This window comes from Phragmites australis, chromosome 13 (assembly GCF_958298935.1).
Source record: "Phragmites australis chromosome 13, lpPhrAust1.1, whole genome shotgun sequence".
Lineage (NCBI taxonomy): Eukaryota > Viridiplantae > Streptophyta > Magnoliopsida > Poales > Poaceae > Phragmites > Phragmites australis.
Window position 1 is genome coordinate 10822528 of NC_084933.1, and position 13957 is coordinate 10836484.

Sequence of the window (13957 nt, forward strand, 5' to 3'; positions counted from 1 at the left end):
CTTCTTGACAGGCGCATAATACCTCGGAGAGGAAATCCTGTAGCTCAATGGCTCATACAATGGCAGAATTTGACACCATAAGAAGCTCCATGGGAGGATGTTTCTTTTATGCAGCATACATTTCCTACGTCTGCATCTCGAGGAGAAGGTGCCTCTCATGGAAGGGGTACTGTCAGGACCTCTGAAATCAGAAGTTCAGAAGCAGGCATTCAGGGCTAATGGCAGGAAGGAGAACAGAAGGGAGGAGAAAATACCGGTTTAAGTTATGAAGATTGGGCGTCATCTCTTCAATCTGGAGAGTTGAACGGCTGAAGACCATTTATACTTTTATCAGCTGTTGGCGTCTATTTTATGTTTTCAAATGTTATGAATGCACCAGCCATAAACCACAGACCTGCGTCTTAAACCCTTCGCGGTGAATTGAATGCAAGTGACGAGATTGGAGGACATAGCTGTCTGTTAGGGTAGTTAGGGATAGCGTGTGTTCTTGCCTGTTCTTCCCTTGCATCTATACCATCACTTTGCAAGTAATTTTTATCCATACCATCACCCCGTGTCACTAACACATGGGCCCGACACAGGTGATGGTATGGATGAAAATGAGCTTCAAAGTGATGGTATGGATGCAATTTGCCCTTTCCACATTACCAAATCGATTCCACTCAGTTTTTCCCCAAACCAGTGTTTGTTTTTGTGACTCTGGTTGATCTGAATCCAGCAGAGCCTATCATCCGTCTCCTCCCTGCGAGGCCGTCGTGACGCTCCCCCGCGCTCTCCAGTCGCAGCGCGCTGGCGCCCGCGCATCCCGTCCTCTTCCGCCGTCGACTCCTCCTCAGCTCCTCTACTCGGCTGAACCGGTACTTGCTCCTTCTCCTTGTTGCTTTTGTGCTCTGCTCGTACTGCTTGCATGCTTCATTGCTTCTATAGTTCGGCGCGCAAGAGATTTGCGGACTTGGTGTGGGAGGCTAAGCTGTCGAAGAACTGCGCCGGTACCTGATGGAGAACACGAGTGAGCCCCCAAATCCCCCTCGCGTCCTAGACACTAGGCCGGTGTGGAGTGGAGATCCATCCGGGCCTGGGTCGATTTCTGCTTTCGCTGGTGAGTAATCTTGCATTAGCTCTGCCATTATGCTAGATGCGATTTGTTTGCTGCGTGGTACCCTGCTAATGTAATCTAATCCATCCACACATAGTTCAATTAGGTTCTTCTTTGCTCTAATAGTTGGGCCAACCTTTGCAGCTACGTTGCTGGTGACAAGATGTGCTTGTTTGGCCGCATTGATAAAAATAGGTCGAGTGGATCGATTCAACGAGGAGTATGCAGCTTGTTTTGTGCGCATTATCTGATAAATTCCATCTCTTATTCAGTTAAGCATAAAACAAGCCATCCTAATTGCTCCTTAGAGTCCATGAATCTGAACTTGGTACAAAAGGCAGCATAAGCCTTTATACCCGCACGTGCTCTGCATTTTAACCAAGTTAGTTGGCCTATGTCGATTAGGTTGCAGCACATCATACTAGGATCGTATATGCAATGAACTTCCGAGTCCTAGACATGATAGTCTTAGACAGAGAGTCAGAGACATGGTTTACATACCAGTTTTGTGGAGCTAACATTAAATTTTCTACTTGTTGACTTGACCATTCCCTTCAGATATTATTGCTGGAATTTGAGTAGAAGTTGATGATTCGAATATTACAAAACATGTTTCATTTGATTGTGTTCTTGATCCTGCATACAAACATGGTCTTCTGGAAGCAACCTTCGGATGCCTTACCTGCATTTCTTAGATCCCAATACAAACATGAGAAGCAACCTAGAACAATTACTGCCATTGGGATGAACTAAGGAATATCCCATTTTCTCTCTATTCTTTTTTGTATATAAAACTTGTAACTATTCAACAGCTAATCCAACATGACAGATCATAGTCCCTAAAATTACCAGGGGACTATCTAGGTAAGCAATTGTGAAGAAAAGCTAAGTTGTGGAAGATGTCGATTGTCAAAACCATATGGCACATGAGCAACACAATACAGTAACCTTGGAAAAACTTATCTGACTGTTCAACTACGCTTTCTGGGGGAAAAAAAAAACTAGAGGGCGCTTTCTTATTTTTGTCCTGTTGTTCTTAGTATCACCTTCACTCCATCTAACAAACCTACGGTTTGACTCACTGTTTGGTCACAAATTGTCATGTAATTTCATTAGATTGTGAATGTAGCCAACTATCGGAAACCAGTTGGCTTCACTGGAATACTTTGTACCAGTTCCCTTTAGATATTCTTATTGTACTTTGAGTAGGAGTCGATGATTCCAAGATTACAAAACATGCTTCATTTTCTTGTGTTCTTGATCCTGCATAGAAACATGGTCTTCTGGAAGCAACTTTTTTTTTTTTTTGGTTACTGCCCTTTAGTTATTCATTGCGCTTTAGGGCAATCTTCAGGGAAGATGATGCAAATATGCAATAAGACATTTTGGGGTTTACTAATATTACCGTGCACAATTATGGCATGTAGGTCTTATTCTTCTATAAAGACTCATTTGTATTCATTGTGAGGAACCCTTATAATAGTAATAAAAAGTGGACTTTCCTCATGTAATTGCTGACATCCATCTCATGCTCATGTAAGTATCACAATGTTCAAATCTTACCATGTGCCTCTTGCAAAGTTTATTGCATGTTCAGCAACCATCAACGTACCGCTATGATTAAGATGACATGCATGGCATTCCAGCCTTTCAGTCGGTCAAAATAATATCAGATTTATTATGCTTTTTCTGTGGCATTCAGAACGTATAAAATCAGAAGGTCCTATTAGATTTATGATCTGAATAGAAATATGGCTTGAGACAGTCCGCTCTTTAGGCCCTGTTTGTAAGAAATATTTTCCAGCCCTTGCAGGAATTAGACAGTATCAGTACTGATAAATTCTTAATTACACAAAGATTTTCCAGAGAGTGCTCAAACTTCTGGGATGAAAATAATTGGCTCAGGATAATCCACTGAAAGGAGTTTAGGATATCTCTTTGCACTCTGCCTGCAATATATGTAAATACGAATCATGTGGTAGTAAAAAGCAGGCTTAATTTTAGGTAGAATTTCTAAAGAATCATGTGGTAGTAAAAAGCAAGAAAAAAAAAGGCATGCCTTCTTTGATCATAAGAAACATTATTTCTGTATAAAATAGGTATGCCACCTCCAGTTGGTACTTGATTAATTCCATTGAAAATGGAGGGCTGTAGTAGGTCCTTGTCTATTATGTATTGCACCTAAACATGGAAATCGCCAGTGGAGGGCATTATGCATGGTGCATGGAGTACTAGCCCAGAGGTGATGCTTTCATTGTTCTGTTTCTCTCCTGAATATTGTATTTGCTTTGTGCAGGATCTGCAACACCAGAGTACAATTGAAAAATTCATGGCGTTCAACATCAAACTATGATATTAACTTGGTTATCTGGTCTGCTGGCTTATTCTGTGGCTATGTGACATTTGTTCCCCTTCTACTATATGTTATTCTTAAGTACTTCTCAGCATCGGTAAGTTCCATACCTAAAATGCACATAATTTTAGATGTTACAACTCTATTAGTATATTACTGGTGCTGTTATGGCCTATAAACAATATGAGTTTGAGCTGTTACCTTAGACTGGAATTGTTTTTTTGATCGGGGAAAAGCAGTAGGGGAGACCCCCACTGCGAAAAGATTATTATTAAATAATAAGGAAGAAAGAAAAGAAAAATATACAAGAGGAGAACTAAACTAAACTAAACTAAACATGAGCTAGCAAGCCAAAATCAGGGGGGCAAGAAACAAAAGAAAACACCGCTAGGGAAGAGAAAGAAGCCAGTCAAGAAACAAAAGTCTATGATCTTCCTTATGTCTATAAGATTGAAGCAAAAGATCTTCCTTAAAATTCTTCTTCCAAAGAGCAAAGCTCAACTGAGTCTGATAAAAAAATGAAGGTATTTCTTTGCTTCCAAATATTCCAAGTTCCAATAATAAATATTTCCATGAAAAAAGAAGAAGTGAAGGTATTTTTTGCTTGGATCATCATATCAAAGAAAGGCTTGGAGAAATCCCAATGAATGCCAACACCTCAAGTTGAAGGTACATTGAAAAAAGAGATGAAAAGTTGTTTCTTCAGTTTGAAGTCTGCAGAGAACACAATTGTAATTATCATTTTTCACTTTGAATTTTTTCCTTTTCAGAATGTTCCTCGTGTTGAGTCTATCCATCAGGAGGAGCCAAGAGAAAACTCTGAGTTTGTTACTGCATTTAGAGTCCCAGATCCATTTGAAAGGTAGGGGAGGGGAAATGTGTCTATAAGGCAAATTATAACATTTCTTGGAAGAATAAATCTGGGAACCCCATAAATAGTGTCAAGTATCCTTGATATTTTCATGTATGTAGAAGTCCTGAATGAGTTCTTGCAGATTAGAAAATTCATCATATGCTTGAGCAGAAATAGGAGTGTGGAACTGCCTTTGTAAACTATTATTCATCAGAAAATTAGCCACTGAGATGTTTTTGTTTTTTGCAAAGGAGAAAAATCTTAGAAATTTATCTTGCAACAAATGATTATTCCAAATGTCAGACCAGAATAGTACTGTGTTTCCACATCCTAGAGAGCAAGTAGCAATTCCTCGGAACAAAACATGATGCCTTAGGATATTCTTCCACCAAAAGGAGCCTTTTTCACTAGAGGCATGAGGTACTTGGCCATTCTTGTAATAAGAACTCCAAATCAGCTTCACCCATGGTAAGTCTTTTTGATTATAGAATTTATCCAGATGTTTGAGCAAAAGAACACTATTTTGATTTCTGAGATTGACCACACCTAACCTCCTTTGGATTTAGGTTTGCATACTTTTTTCCAAGCTACCAAAGGATTGCTTTTTGCATTAATATCAGACTTTCTTCATAAACAATGTCTCCTTGCTCTATCAATGTAATCAATTACTGCAGCAGGAATTTTCAGGGTACACATTGTATAAGTTGGAAGAGAAGAGATGACTGAATTGATTAGTTGCAGTCTAACAGCATGAGGAAGGAGGGAGGATGTAGAATTAAGTCTTCTTTCAGTCTGACTTAAGAGGAGTGAAATGATCCACTCTAGGTTTGGTAATTCCAAGCGGTAGGCCAAGATAAGTAAAGGGGAGGGAACCCAATTTGCAACCAAAGACAGCTGCCATACATTCAGCCTTCTCCTGACTGAGATTCAGAGGGATGAGACAAGACTTTGAATAGTTTACTTTTAACCCTGTAGATTGAGAAAAGGATTCTAGAATTCTCTTAAGACAGAAGACCTCCATTTGGGAAGCTTTCAAGAAAAGGATTGTATCATCAGCATATTGAATAATGGGGAAATTATTTGTATCCACAGCAGGAATTGGTAGGCTAAAGAGATCCTTCTCATGAGCTTTATTAATAATGCATTGAAGCAAATCAGCAGCTAAAACAAATAAGAGAGGTGAAAGAGGGTCACCCTATCCTATACCCCTTTTACATTGAAAGAATTTACCAGGAACACTATTCAGGAGAATGGCTGAAGAACCAGATTCAAGAATTCTTTGAGTCCAATCCAACCATTTATCATCGAAGCCAAGTTGACGAAGCACTTTCAGAATGGTGCTATGTTCAATGGTATCAAAAGCCTTTTCAAAGTCCAATTTGAGAACCACTATTTCTCTCTTTGAGTGTTGACACTGGTAGATGTACTCAAAAGCCCAAGCCAAACAATCCTGGATTGTTCTATTTTTAATATGATTGGAATAATCATTGACTGAAGTCTATTGGCCATAAGTTTGGTGAGCAGTTTCAGAACATAGTTCATTAAGGAAATAGGCCTGAAGTCATTAATTCCAACTGGATTGTTATTCTTTGGAATGAGTGTGATGAAAGAGCTATTGATGGTCATGAGACTGAAATTACCATTAAAGAAATCCTGACAAAGAGTATAGAAATCTTCCTTGATGATGTTCCAACAGCTCTTAAGGAAAAGACCGTTGAACCCATCTGGCCCAGGAGACTTATCATTGGGCATTTGGTGAATAACGCTATCAATTTCACTCTTGTTGAAGGGAGCAGAGAGATGATCTAAGTTTGCATGAGTATTCAGAAGATCATCTAGATTCTAGTGCATATGAGGATTGGAGGAGGATCCTATTATGGATTTGTAGGCTTCAAAGAGCATTGCAGCTTTTTCCTAGTGATCAGTCACCAATCTTCCATCCTGGGCTTCCAAACTTGTGATAGTATTAAGTCTGAATCTTTCTGTAGCAGCTGTATGAAAAAAATTTGTACTTTCATCCCTAAATTTAGTCCATCTGATAGAATATCTTTTCTTCTAATACTCTTTCTTATATTGAAGTAATCTTATGATATGTTTTTTGAGAATCACTCTAAAGTTTTTTTTCTTGAGTAAAGAGGGGCCTTTACTCTTCAAGCTTGTCCAATATTTCCAGAATTGAATTACAATCTTTAATCAGGTTATTAGGTTTAGAGATTCCCTTGCTCCACCTTTTCAAAATTCTTCTCAAAAGCTTGAATTTAGCTGAAATCTTGGCAGCACTATCATTTACTTTCACCTCAGAATTCCAAACACTTTCCACAGTTTCAAAGAAGCCTGGATGATCAATCCAAAAATTCTCAAATCTGAAGACTACGGCTTTGGGAATAGAGGTTCCAATTTGCACCATACAAGGGATATGATCAGACAAAGGCTTGGCTAGGGGTAACAGCAGTGTATTTGGGAGATCAGAAGACCAGTTTGCCGAAGTAAAGCACCAATCTAGCTGCTCAAGCAAAGGGTTATCTTGCATGTTGCTCCAAGTATATCTTCTCCCCTTAAGAGGAACTTCAATCAAGCCCAAATTACTGATAATATTATTGAAGATGAAAATATCATTCATATTTGCATCATCTCTGTTTCTATCCGTTGTTGCTCTGTAAAAGTTAAAATCCCCAATAAACATCCAATTTGATGAGTTATCAATATCAATATTGTTCAACCAAGTAACAAACACATCTCTTTCCGGCCCTTGACAGGGACCGTACACGGAAGTGAGAGTCCAGGTAGTTTTATTGTGTCTAGAAGTGAAGTTAATTGTGATCGCGAAACTTGTGATCTCAACTGCTTCTCTCGTAAAAATGGAGCTGTTCCAACTTAAGAGAATACCACCTGAGGCTCCTTTGGAGGGAGAGAAGACAAATTTGTCAAATCTTTTGGGGGCAATGTTTCTGATGAAGGAATGATCAAAATGCTCCCTCTTTGTTTCCTGGATACAATATATGACACAAGCACTTTCCTCAATCTTGGACTTGATAGCATTGCATTTATCAACTGAATTAATACCTCTAATGCTCCAGTTTAATATATTCCAACTTTTCTTATGATGATTATCCATGAATAAACCTTCAAAGAGAGAACTAGTCTTTGGGACTCCAGCAAAGCCGGAGAGAAAGAACCGCCAAGATAATAATTAGCAGTAAGCCAATAAGAAATCCAGAACCAGGAGACAAGCGTAGAATACTCATCCAAAGAAAAAACCTAGAGTAAGAGAATCGACGCATGGAACCACTTGTGAAGCATCCAACCAAACCGAATATCCAAAGATAATAAACCAAAGTACCAAGCATCAGAGGTCAACGTGAACCAGTCAACAAAAGTCTTCACAAGGTTCCACCTCCCATAGGAGAGACCAGAGTTAAGATTACAGCAAAAGTTATCAGGGCATTCCCTGGTGGTCACTAAAGATCTAAAGAGACTATTCATAGCTAACTAAGAAAGAAGGTTGGATGCTACTCCCTTCTCTTGTAGCCAATTTTTGGTCACGCTCTGCTTGTAGTTCCCCGCTTGAAGTCTTCCCCCCCCCCTTGCCAGCTCCTTTGTTACCTCCAAAGGAGGTAAATTGCATTTCTCTGTAGCCACCTGCTGAATTTGCGGAATAGGAATTTCCGGATAAATAAGGCTCAGTTTGTTGTATTCATCAATCTTTGCTAGATCAGTAAATTCAGCAGATGAATTGAAACTGTCTTGAAGAGAGTTACCAGCTAGAAGTCTTTTGTTAGGGGTTCTCCTGATCTTTGTCCTGCTTTTGGTATATATCTTCTGAAAATCATTGCTAGGACTAACCCTGTGTCCATCAAACTTGCTTTGGAGCCTCTTGCTTCTTCTCAAGCTTTTATTAGATAAAGGTGTGGCAACTCTCTTCCTTGTCTTCGTTTTTCCACCTCTTTTTACAGGAGTCTCCTGTTGAGCAAAGACTTCTTTGAAAACAGGGAAGATTTGGTCGCCAGTTACAGTTCTTTGATTATCTTTCTTTTTGTTTCTAAGCTTCTTCCTGAAAAAGACTCTGGTGATGGCTGGCTTGGAGGTGTACATGCCATTAGAATCTGATGTAGGCTGAGGTGATTCTGAATTTTCTTTCCATGTTAGAAGGAGGGGAGTGTTGCTTTTAATATTAGCTTCTAAGAAATCCTTTTGGTTCATAGACTGATACTTTTTGACTTCTGTCAAGGACTGAATCGTGGATATTCCCTGGACCTCAGAAGAATCCGAGGTGCTGATAACAATGCCCTTGTTGTTGAAATTAGTTTTCCAGAGGTGGGCTGGCATTGAAACCGAGAAAATGTTTTTTGAGCACCTTTGAACTTGCTTGAGATAACTCTCCATGGCTGTCCTTAAGTGATTAGGCATGAAACTAGCAACTGCATCCAAGTTTTCATTCAACTGGTTATTTGAGTTTGAGGTTTCAGCTTGATGAGAAGGGTTCACTAGAGGCTCATGTATTAACAAGGCCCTTTGTCTGCAAGAATTTTGATTCCCTCTAACTTCAGCATTTCTTTCAACTCCAAGAGTTTGTACAAAAGGGACATCTGAAGAAGAAGCTTGATTGACAGAACTTGCTTCAGAAACTTTATCTATTTGCATTTGTTGAGCCTGATTATGAAGATCTTTCTGACCAAAGAGCTGATCAGCAAGCTGAGCCACAGCTTCAGGTTCACCAGGGATCATAGGACCTTCAAAAGGATGAGGGTTGCCATTGTTGGCAGGAGGAACATCCTCATCCGGAGGAATCTCACCAGCCATCATAGAGTTGAAGGTATACATTGGGCAAGTCCAAGAACAATCATCCCCGTCAAGTTCACGACCAAGCTTGATGACCATGCTTCTAGGGGTGTCTAGGGGATCATCAATCAAAACTTTAACTAGAACACGAGCCAAACTACGGTCCGAGGAATGCCAGTAAAGAAGCTTGCCAAAGGAAGAGCAGACTTGCTGAATGAAGTGTAGTTCCTTGAAGTCTAGCGGGAACCCAAGGAACATAATCCAACCTTTTCTGGTGAAAGGAGATCTTTTATGGTTCTTGGCATTATCATGTTTGACAAAATTAATCACATGAGGACCTATCCAATGAGGATTACCAGCCAACAAAACATCACTTTCACACAAAGTCCCTTAGTTTAAAAATGCCAACTCCATGCTGGTGAGGACTGAAGTAGAGAACATGCTTAAGAAGTTCTACCTCAATGTATTGCCTGATATCATGCATCAAAGCAAGTTCTTGGGCTGGGGAGAGCTCCTCCTCAGAGACCACGATCACCAAGTCTTCATGCCTCTTAGCAGGGTTGCCCGCTATACGGACAAAGGACCTAATCTTGCGATTCTGGCCACTGTCTTCAATGACAAGACCTGGCGGAATGAAATGAACAGGATCAACGGCAAAGTTCACCATGATCGAGCTCAAGAGAGAGGGAGCAGGGAGAAGATGAAGAGGTGGAGGGGGTTTTCTGGGAGAAGGCGAGGAGGCCAAGGGAAGGGGTGAGGAAGACGAAGAGTTATTGCTCCTGTGCTGGAACGAAGAGTTTTCTTTTGCAGGGGAACCAGAGCTGGGCCCAAACTAGGGAGCAGAAGATGGGCTGGGCTTGGGAGCCCATTTATATTTAAGGCTAAAGCGCCTTTTGAAACAGGAGGCTCATAATTAAAACAAAATAAGCATCTAGAAAACCCTTTGCACTTCCAACGATCAAGGCCCAATTGCAGACAATTTCGGCAAAGTAGTAAAGGATGCTGGGAAGGAGAGTAAACGTAATTACCAGACCGCTTAGCAGAAACCGAAGCGTCAGCCGCCGGAGCTTTGGCTTCCCCAGAAACTGATTGGATGCCCAAGACACTTTTTAGTCTATCAAAAATACCCGAGACTGGAGATTGGGTTGAAAATTGATTGCTTTGACCATCCTCAACATACTGACTGAAACCAAGTGAAGAACACAAAGATGATTTTTGCTGAAGTTTAGGAATGGGACAGAAAAATTCTCCAATCTTGATCACTGAGTTAAGTTCAGGCGGGAAAGATTTTCTCAAAGGAGAGTCAAGGACCAAATTATCCTTAAAAGATACCCTTTTTCCTTGAGAAAACTTCGTCTTCTTGCGGTGAGAAACTACTGTCCAACTATTCCTTTCCTCAAGCTCCCATCTTCTTTTTTCAGAAAGCCAATTATCTCTACCATTTCTCCAAAGGTGAAAATAAACGTCAAAATGTTTAGAGATGAACCTCTTGAGAGAGCAGACATGAAAACCAACAGATTTGGAAGCCACCGAGAAACGGAAATGCCGGTCACTTTGAAAGGAGACATGAAAACCAGCCGGAGAACCACCCAAACAGGCATGTAGTGCAAGGCTAACAGAGGTCTCATTGAGGTGGAAAGTGTAGCGTCGAAAAAAGGCAAGTAAGAAGAAAGAACCTTCAGGAGAAGAAGAGCAATGGTGAATTGAAGACTTGAACTTACTTAAAACCTCAGCTTGAAAAGACAAACCATACGAGAAATCCCAAAGCCTAACGAGCCACTCCAATTCCTTGTCCTCCTCAAGTTCAAGAAGACTGGTAGGAGGGCCCACCATCTTTGATGGAGGGAGGCAAGAAAGCTAGGACGGGGAGCCGTGGCAAGGGGACGAGAGTGAGGAGTGGAGCGCAGAGGGGAGGAGGAGGAGGGAGAGGAGCTCCATTTTCCCTCCATTGGACTTTGTTGATTCGAGACAGAAGCCTAATTTCATGGGGAAGATCGTCGTGGCTGCTGCCCTCACTGTCATGTGCATACTTGTGTTGAAACAGTCTCCTGGTTTCAGCAGTACCAGTGTGGTACGTGCTTAGACTGGAATTGTGGGAAGGAGCACACTTGTTCAATAGACTTGAGCTGTTAAACTTGATTTTGAAAAGGCTTATGACAAGGTCAAATGGTCCTTTTTACCACAAACTTTGAGGATGAAAGGCTTTTCTGAGCAATGGTGTTTCTGGGTAGAACAGTTTGTAACAAAAGGAAGTGTTGGAGTCAAGGTAAATGACGAAGTTGGACGCTTCTTTCAAACCAAGAAAAGGGGTTAAGACAAGGAGATCCTTTATCCCTGATTTTATTCAATATAGTAGTGATATGTTAGCTATTTTAATAGCTAGAGGGAAGGTAGATGGACAATTTAGGGGGGTCGTTCCTCATCTCATTGATAATGGTCTTTCAATTCTACAGTATGTAGATGATACAATACTTTTTATAGAACATAATCTTGAACACGCTAAAAACATGAAGCTCTTGCTATGTGCTTTTGAGCAATTGTCTAGCCTAATGATTAATTTTCATAAAAATAAATTATTATGCTACGGAGAAGCAAATGACTATGCTTATCAATACACATAACTTTTTGGGTGTTATATGGGGGATTATCCTTTTAGATACTTGGGAATCCTCATGCATCATAGGAGGATTAGTAATAAGGATTGGAAGATGATTGAGGATAGATTTGAGAAGAAATTGAGTAGCTGGAAGGGCAAGCACTTGTTGTATAGGGGGAGACTAGTACTCATTAACTCTATTTTAAGTAGTATGGCGATGTTTATGTTCTCCTTCTTTGAGGTACCAAGGGGTGTTCTCAAGAAGTTAGATTATTACCAATCTAGATTTTTTTGGCAAGGAGATGATCATAAAAAGAAATATAGATTAGCTAAATGGGGTATACTATGTAGACCAAAAGATCAGGGTGGTTTGGGTATACAAGACCTAGATATCCAAAATAAAAGTCTGCTTGGTAAATGGCTATTCAAACTAATCAATGAGGATGGAACATGGCAATAATTAATTAGGAAAAAAATATATGGGTAATAAAACAATAGCTCAAGTGGAAAGGAGTCCTTCAGATTCTCAGTTCAGGTCAGGATTAATGAGTATCAACGCTCAGTTCCTATGTTTTGGGGAATTTAGATTACAAAACGGTACTCAAATAAGATTCCGGGAAGACATGCTTAGGAAAAACCACTTTAAGCTAGTAATACCCAGTATTATATACATCGCATAGCTGATGCCCTTAGTTATGATCCTCCAAATATTATTTTCCGTAGAGCATTAGTGGGAGATAAGCTTGTGGGTTGGCATGACTTGGTGGCAAAAGTCACAGATATCGAGTTAAATGATGAACCTGATAGTTTTATATGGCTCTTATCTCCAAGTAGTCAGTTCTCAGTAAACACTATGTACATGGCATTACTCAATGGCAACATCATAGCTAATAATCATTTCTTTTGGAAACTAAAGCTTCCTTTAAAGATCAAGATTTTCTTATGGTTCTTAATTAAAGGAGTCATTTTAACTAAAGATAATTTAGTGAAAAGAAATTGGCAAGGGAATGAAAAATATTGTTTTTGTAACTGTAATGAGACAATTCAACATCTTTTCTTCGATTGCACTTTTGCTAAGTTCATTTGGAGAACAGTTCAGGTTACTTTTGGCATTCATCCCCCTATTAGTGTATCCAATATTTTTGGATCTGGGCTAAACGGGATAAGGAAGAGGCTTAAGGAACAAATTTTTGTTGGAGCCGCTACCATTTGTTGGGCACTGTGCCTTAGCCAGAATGATGTAGTTTTTAACAAAACAAATATATATTCTTCTATGCAGGCTATTTACAGGAGCACATATTGGATCAATTTTGGTCGTTGCTTCAGGAGGAGGAGGAGAACCGTACCACAATGCAATCGGGATGTCATCAATTGGAGACTACAACGATGGACATCTTCGCAAATTTTGCTGGAGGTTTAGCAATATATTAATAAGTGTTTAAAATAAACATGTGCTTTTTGTTAAACTTCATTCCTTTTGTTTGGATGGATGGATCATATGATAGACAGAGTCTACATCATGATCAGTTTGGTTGTAATAATTGGCCGAATACATGTCATTGTGCAGAGGCTGGGACATTTTCATTTGCTTGATGAAATAAAATTCCCTTTATCTAAAATACAGGGTCGGTCATCATGGACCAATACAGGCCAGAATAATATGTTACCATGTATATACTTAACACCCCCTTAAACTCAAGGAGGCTTAGAAACATTGAGTTTGAGTAGATGAAGCTAATGATGCACTTGAGTTTGTGCTTTGGTGAAGAAATATGTAAACTTGCAAATCTGATGGCACATACTGAAGAGCAATGGTTTTCTGATGACAATGATATCGAGTAAATGAAGAATCAACATAAATATGCTGTGTGAGTTCATGTTTCACATGATCATTTGCAATTTGTATAGCGCCAATATTATCACATAGAAGAGGTGTGGATGCTTCACAAGAGACGCTAAAATCAATCAACAACCAACGAAGCCATACAACCTCTGAAGTGGTAGTGGCAAGAGCTTGAAGTGCTACCTCTGTACTGGATCGTGATATAACAACTTGTTTCTTGGACCTCTATATAAGAGAAGTACCAAGAAGAATACAATAACTAGTGACAGAACGATGATCCATCAGATCATTCACCCAAGTGGAGTCTGAATAAGCATAAAGCTAAAGCAGACTAGAATGGGCATAGAACAAGCACTGAGATAATGTCCCTCTCAAGTAACGTAATACCTGAAGTAAGTGACCGAAATGCACAGAAGTAGGAGCACTCACAAATTGAT

The 13957-nt window shown here is 39.8% G+C and overlaps 1 long non-coding RNA gene across 1 annotated transcript; it reads left to right on the forward strand.

Annotated features, from left to right (window-relative positions):
- Window positions 1-636: 636 nt before the first annotated feature.
- On the forward strand, window positions 637-13247 carry LOC133887876 (uncharacterized). The gene is made up of 3 exons (XR_009903662.1): window positions 637-1099; window positions 3393-3546; window positions 12957-13247. It is a non-coding gene; the product is annotated as an uncharacterized LOC133887876 (long non-coding RNA).
- Window positions 13248-13957: the final 710 nt, after the last annotated feature.